This window comes from Peromyscus leucopus, chromosome 13 (assembly GCF_004664715.2).
Source record: "Peromyscus leucopus breed LL Stock chromosome 13, UCI_PerLeu_2.1, whole genome shotgun sequence".
Taxonomy (NCBI): domain Eukaryota; kingdom Metazoa; phylum Chordata; class Mammalia; order Rodentia; family Cricetidae; genus Peromyscus; species Peromyscus leucopus.
Genome location: NC_051074.1, coordinates 15,475,468 through 15,482,621, shown reverse-complemented (window position 1 = coordinate 15,482,621; position 7,154 = coordinate 15,475,468). Strand labels below are relative to the sequence as shown.

Here is a 7,154-nt window from a genome sequence, read left to right as displayed (position 1 = left end):
GGGTGCCTGAGCTGGCCTACCCTGGTAATCAGATTGGTGAATACCCTTTCATCATAGAGCCTTCAGCCAGTAACTAATGGAAGCAGATGCAGAGATCCACAACCAAGTACCAGACTGAGCTGCCGGAGTCCAGTCAAAGAGAAGGAAGAGGGATTGTATGAGCAAGGGGTATAAAGATCATGATGGGGAAATCTACAGTGAAAACTGAACCAAGCTCAAAAGAACTCATGAACCTTAGACAGACAGCTGTTGAACCTGCATGGTACAAGACTAGACCCTCTTCATAAGGGAGACAGTTGTGTACCTGGGTCTTTCTGAGGGGTCCTTGGCAGTGTGATCAGGATCCACACCTGGTAAATGAGCTGGCTTTCTGGATCCCATTACCTATGGCCAGCCACCTTGCTCAGCCTTGATGCAGTGGGAGGAGCTTGGTCCTGCCTCAACTGAATGTACCAGGCTTAACAGTTCCCCCATGGGCGAACTTACCCTGTTGGAGGAGGGGATGTTGGGGGAGCAGGAGGAGGGATGGGGGGGTTGGTTGGTATATAAAATGAAATAAAAAATTTTAAAAGAATAAAATTTATCTTCCCTGAGAAAAATCATTCATTTCTTTAGAGGAGAAGCAAATGAAGATGACCACAAATATTTCCAAAAATAGAAACAACAAAAAAAAAAAACTAAACTAAAACAAAAAATAAATTTAAAGCAAAGATTAGCTTTATTTGGTGATTAAAACACCTGCTCCCTAATAATATAAAATAAATAGTAATTAATTGAGGTCAGCAACACCAAGCTCATTAGCCCAAACACATAAGCCTGTGTTTTAGAGTATAAGCTTTCAACCCATATGCTTCTTATTCATGTAATTTACTGCTAATTCTACCCATGATGCATTATTGGGAATTCAGAGAATTATTTTGCATATGCACATAATTTATTATACATGTATGTGAATTTGTTTATATATTGTATAAAGGATTAAAAAGAGAAAGAGAATCAATATAAGATAGTTATTTATACATACATACAAAGCACAGTTTAGAACAATATTATTGTATTTGTTAATTTCACATTTTACTCTGTCAACACTAACTTCAACTAGTAGCAACATGACAAATTGGAAATGAGCATTTTCAATCTTGTTTTCTCTCAGAATTTAATAAGTTTTCAGGAGAAAACTTAACACTCTCACACTTTCCCTCCCTGTTGAGTTCTCAATTTTGATTCCCCAAAGGTGAGATAAAGGAAGAATTATGTTTCAGTTGAAAACACAGAGATCAAGAAACACATACACTTCCTTCTTAGCAGTCCTTCTCCTAGTATCTAGGGAAGCTTTCACTTTGAGTTATCATGCTAAATAACTTTTGGATTTTATTAATGTAGTGATCATTTCCATTTCAGATAGAGGTGTTCAAAATTAAGTATATAAGTGAAAAGAAGATTGTAGAATTGACTCCGGTTATAATTGCTAAAATTTCTTTTTAATTAATATGACAGTGGTGTTATTTATTATTTGTGCTTTCGCTTTCATTATAAAACTAAAAGCTTAGTCAACATATTATGTTGAATATCCTTCATAATTTGACATCTCAAATAAGGATATTGGTATCTGTATTTCAGATGAAGCTTTGCATTAATCAGAATGAGAAACAGTCATGTAAAATCTTGGAGATAAAGTAGTGTGATACAAGCTTAAAGAGCAAGCAACTGACAAGGGTGAACACTGAAATTAAGTAGTAGGAAGAAACACTTCAGAAGCATTGATGTTGAGCTAAAGCTCAATGGTATTAGAAGTAATACATAAATTCTGCTCCAAACGCATCGTAGCACAGAAACAAAGTCCTGAAGACACAGAGCAGTGTTTTAGGTGAGAAAATAATGTTTTTCCTGATGAATACTAGTCAAAAGTCATGTTCCTAAACCTAGTACCTGGATACAACATACTATTTCATTGTGTGGGAAATAGTGAAGATTTTAGAATAGCTTCAATATACTGACAAGAGATGCATAAATCCCCAAAGGCTGGCTGCAAGAAGGTTTTCAGAACAATATAATTCCAATTAGTTAGCTTTTATTGAGGAAATATCAATAAATATGCAGCATGTAATATACAATGTACCCCAGAATAGCATTCATAGCAACCCAGTACAGAACTGTAATTTATTAATGATGATAGGACACTATGCAGTTCTTAAGCCTTAATTACAGAGATTTCAGCTTCTTGTAATGATAAAGGTAGGTTAAACACTCCTGGATGGAGGCTGTCAAGTTTTTCAAAACCATAAAAATTAGAAATCAAAAATGTGTTTATTCCTGAGGATTATATAAGCTTCCCCAGCTCATGCATTTCATATCTCTACTATTAAAATGATTACCCTGTTCCTAAGAAGTGGATGCATATAAGTATCCAACAAGATTCCAGCAATCCTACAGGGTATGATGAGAAGATAAACTTCAATGAGATGTGACAAACTAGTTCTCTTGCATAATTTCAATTTATCTTACAGATTTTTTATCACCATACAGCACATAGTAATGTGCATATGATTCTGATTTCACTATGTGAATCATCACTCTCTCAAGTTTTCTGAATATCATTACGTGGTAAGAACTTATGTGATAGGGGTAAATTATTTCTGACTTTCATCTATTTAACAACACACTGTTACTACCTAAGTTTACTGATAATGCCACTTAACAGGAAGCCACTGGTGGTTGCAGTTTGGAGAGAATTATAATCTTACATTTATTCTGAAGAATGTGGAAGCAATACAGTGTTGAGCATTTAGGTTATTGTAAAATAAAAATAAGATATTAAAGTCAGGAATAAAGGGATTAGAAATAGTAGGACAAGTAGTGATCAGATTCAGGACATGGTTTGTAAGTGGAAGTACAACACTTCCCAACAATGCTACATAATAATAAACATGGAGCACATGTGCAAATGTAAAGAGTAATTTCAAAGTTTTGATGTAAACACTATGAATATGTACAATGTTGACCGAGAAGTGGGGTACTGCATGAAAAATGAGCTTAGATAACGAAATGCTTATTTTAGGGCATTTTATGATTTTGGTTCCTAGGAAGATGCAAACATTACAAAGTCATTTGGATAGAAAAATATAGTTTCATGTGAAACTTGTGAACCTGGAATCATATATCTGTGATACATTGCATTACAGATGTAATATTAAATCATGAAATTTATGTAATGTAGAACAAGGGAAAAATAATAGTCACCTGAAAAATCAGTATTCCAAGTTTTAGAAACAAATAAAGAAGTACTATTCAGCAAAATGGCTTAGGTGGAATGTTAAATGAAATTAATGCACAAACACACATACAGTGTGTGTGTGTGTGTGTGTGAGAGAGAGAGAGAGAGAGAGACAGACAGACAGACAGACAGACAGAGACAGAGAGAGAGATAGACAGAGGCAGAGAGAGGGAGGGAGGGAGGGAGAGAGAGGCTGAAAGAAAAAACAGTTCAAAGTGGTCATTTTTGTTTATAGTTATGAATGGAAGAATGTAGATTACAAAGGAAACCATGAACACAATAGCCTAGTAACCAATACTGAAGGACTAAAAATTGCTAATCACCAGTTACATTTTAATAAACATTTTTTAAATAGCTGCTTTTATTCAGTCAGCATATGTTACTATTAATATATGTATGTATATAAATTTTAAAACTTGAGCAAGCCCAGAAAACATTTTCTTTGGTCAATTCTTTTATGAACATGCTGTGTGTTTTATGCAGTGTGGATTTGCACAAGTTAAGTTACTTTTAAAAAGAATGAAAATTCCTACAATGAAGAAGCTTGTTCAGAGTTAAATAAGACTCTCCTGGATATTTGGTCATGAACGGTGTTTCTGCGCACACACTGGACCTCTGCTAGATGCTGTCTCCATCATTAATAGCAATACTAATGGGGAGAAATACTGCCTTCAGAGGGTATTATTTCTTCAATGGGAACAAAAGTTTGAACACTGAGTAAGGCTCACTCATGTCCTATCTGACTGAGCACATGGTCTGTTTGTATAGATACTTAGCTTAAACACTTAAACCTGAAGGCCTAAGAAAAGTGAATTTCAAAAGATGAATCAGTTGAACTTGAATTGTCTGTGTCAGAGAGCACTTCTAATTGACTCCTTACATATAATTTACATAGCTAGCAGACTAAACAATAACATCAATACCTATTCATATGATTAATACCTTCCAGTTAAAGAAAATTAGCATAACTTTTGAACTAAAAAATAATGCATAATATTTCCTGATAATAACTATAGAATTATGCTGGGGTCTTTTCTCTGAGCTTCAGGAGATTTGAAAAGAAATATTAAAATCATTGCTTGCATTTTATTTTTATATCTGAGTAGTATTGAGGATGGAAATCGTTGTTCTGAAATGGTCTAACAATCACTACACATAGATATTACTGTGGTTATATATTTAACTTTAGTTTTGAAAATTGCTTTCTCTTTTAAATCTGAAGAAGATCCCAAGTAGAGCAAAAGCAAGACACAATTTTATACATTTATACATACATCAGCACTGTCTGACAAGGAATGCTAATTTATCTGTATTTCCTTCAAGCAAAATAATCAATTTTTTTCTTTGAACCATCCATTGGAAAATCCTTACAATGGCATCATCCTCCATTCATGGATGGAAATGATAGGATAATATCCACTTATTACAATAATGGCTTTCAATAAGATAGCACTCTCAAACTTAATGGCTCAAGCCAACGTTGAATGTATAATTTTACAAGCAACTATGTGGCTTCAAAAGAGCAAGTACATTCAAATTACCTAATGTAACTATCGCATTTACAACACAAGACAAGGCAACATTTGGATCTTCAATAAGTTCTAAAGCATACATAATAACACCATTTAGAGAATGCAAACCATATCAAATGAATAGAATTATAAGTTTTGTAACTGCTAAAAATTTTAAGTGACCTATAATGTATATATTTTGTCCCTGTGTATGGTATATATGCATATATGCATGTGGTATGATATATAATATTATTACATATTAAAAGATATCTATGAAATGGATATTATACATTTACTATTAAACAATTGACAGAAGTTAAGACATTCTAAAGAATTTCAAATTAGTGTAGTACATCTCATGGTTTATGCATTTAACTTCACATGGATGTTCTTTGGATTTAATATATTATAAGTATATGAACAATTGATTACTTGTGTTGTATGAAAGGAGAGAAGGTTAGCGCTCCCCTTGACAAGGATGGAAGAGGTCCTTGGGCCTAATTACATGTGTACGGTTAAGGCATTGCCACCTACTTCCTGGCATCTAACCAAGTGAGGGAAAAAGTAAAAGAATAAAAGAAAAAAGAAAAAATGGCATTTTAAAAAAATAAGCAATTGTCTATCTTATAGTATTGAATTCTGAGTGAGATTATGACCTACATAAAGCTTGACCCAAATTCATAATTATATAAGAGACAAGCATACAGCAAATTTTAAAGCAATTTAATATTTAATATCCTGTAGTAGACTTCAAATTGCAGAAATGTAAAGGCACAATTGATCACAGTCAGCACAATTGATCACAGTCTACACAGTTCTGTCTAGCAACCACATGCCTATCTCTTTTTACACATCTGCCTTTTACCAGGTGAACTCTTTGAGAGATTGGCATAAGCTGCCTATCAATTTTCAATTATTTAGGTATATCCCTTTTAACTTGATTTTCAGCTATCTCTTGATAACTAAGCTTTATGTGAGAGCTAAATTTCTATTTCTGCAACTGATAATTCCCTATCCTTTTTATACATATGATAAAAATCTTTAGCCAATATTATTTTTAATTATTGTAAAACTTGTATGTGCTAATGTGGGGAAATAACAAATTTCAAATAATTTACTATATTTGCTTGACAACTCTGAAAACAAAACCTGTGCATATGTACAGAGAAACATCAATAGAAAATAATTCTACCTAATGAGTCATGAATCAAAACAGAATTCTTAATTCAATGTAAAGAGCTATGACTACCATGGCTTGCTAATATCATTATTAACTTATAGATATATTTACAGGATTACACAATATAAATACAACCAATCTTTGCAGATAACTATGTTATATATTAATATGATGGTAAATTAAATTTGATGAAATTGATGTATTTCTGTTCTAAATGCTGTTGTTTGGAAGTGAAAGCTATGTTTTCCAGGACAAATCCTAGTCTACTGTAATAGTATCAATGTTTACTCATATTACTGTCTTTTCTCTGGTGTTCAAAATTCCCAATTGTTATTTGTTGTCAACACCTGCAGGGAGAAGAGAATGCTGTCCTGAAGCAAACACTATCTTGAAGATTTTTATGACTAGCAGTACAAAACCAGGAACTGATACAAAACACGATGGTTTGAAGGTAAGGCACGAGCTCCTTGCCATTACTCCTCATCATTCTTCTGATATGCAGAACCCAGTGCCTGCTGTGCTAAAAAAGACCTCAAGCATCATCATACTCCTTCCCAAGTTTCACAGGAAGTCCAATTTGTTCCTCCCAATGTCATTTACTCCTTTTACAAATATAATTTAGTTTAATTATTGTTTAAAAACCTCAATTTTGGGGGGAGGGCATTTTATTATTATTATTTTGCTATTGTTTGTTTGTTTTAGTCAAGGCCTTCCTGTGCAACCCACGCTCATTTGGAGCTAGAGATCATCAACCTCACAAATGTAACCTCACAGGTGTAACACATTCCTGCTCTGTTTAAAGTATTTTAAATGTGTGATTCATTTAAAATGTTGTAAAGTCAGTCATGAAATATCTCCAGTGACATGTTTGTCCTTTAACTGCTTTTCAAACTATGGCAATGTCATAGTAAGTTGCCACATGAGCCAAACTGGCATTGGAGAGTCACCATTTTTTTTTCTATCTATTCCACATTTGTATTAAGTAAACAGAAAAGGCATTAGCAAACATCTGCTTACATTATATTAGGATCATAATCATAAAGGATTAATATAAGGAAGAAATGAAATCATTTACAACAGAGAAATGATGGGAAAATACAAGTTGTGAGCAAAACAGCATTGTCAACATGTTCAACTTTTCATCATCAAAACATGGTGACCATTTTATGTTTCAGGTTCAAATGTA

General features: G+C 33.4%; 1 non-coding gene across 1 annotated transcript; it reads left to right on the top strand.

The window, feature by feature from the left end:
• Positions 1-5,222: 5,222 nt before the first annotated feature.
• LOC114699817 lies at positions 5,223-5,342 on the top strand. Its single transcript, XR_003735586.1, has one exon. It is a non-coding gene; the product is annotated as a U6atac minor spliceosomal RNA (small nuclear RNA).
• The last annotated feature ends 1,812 nt before the right edge of the window (positions 5,343-7,154 follow it).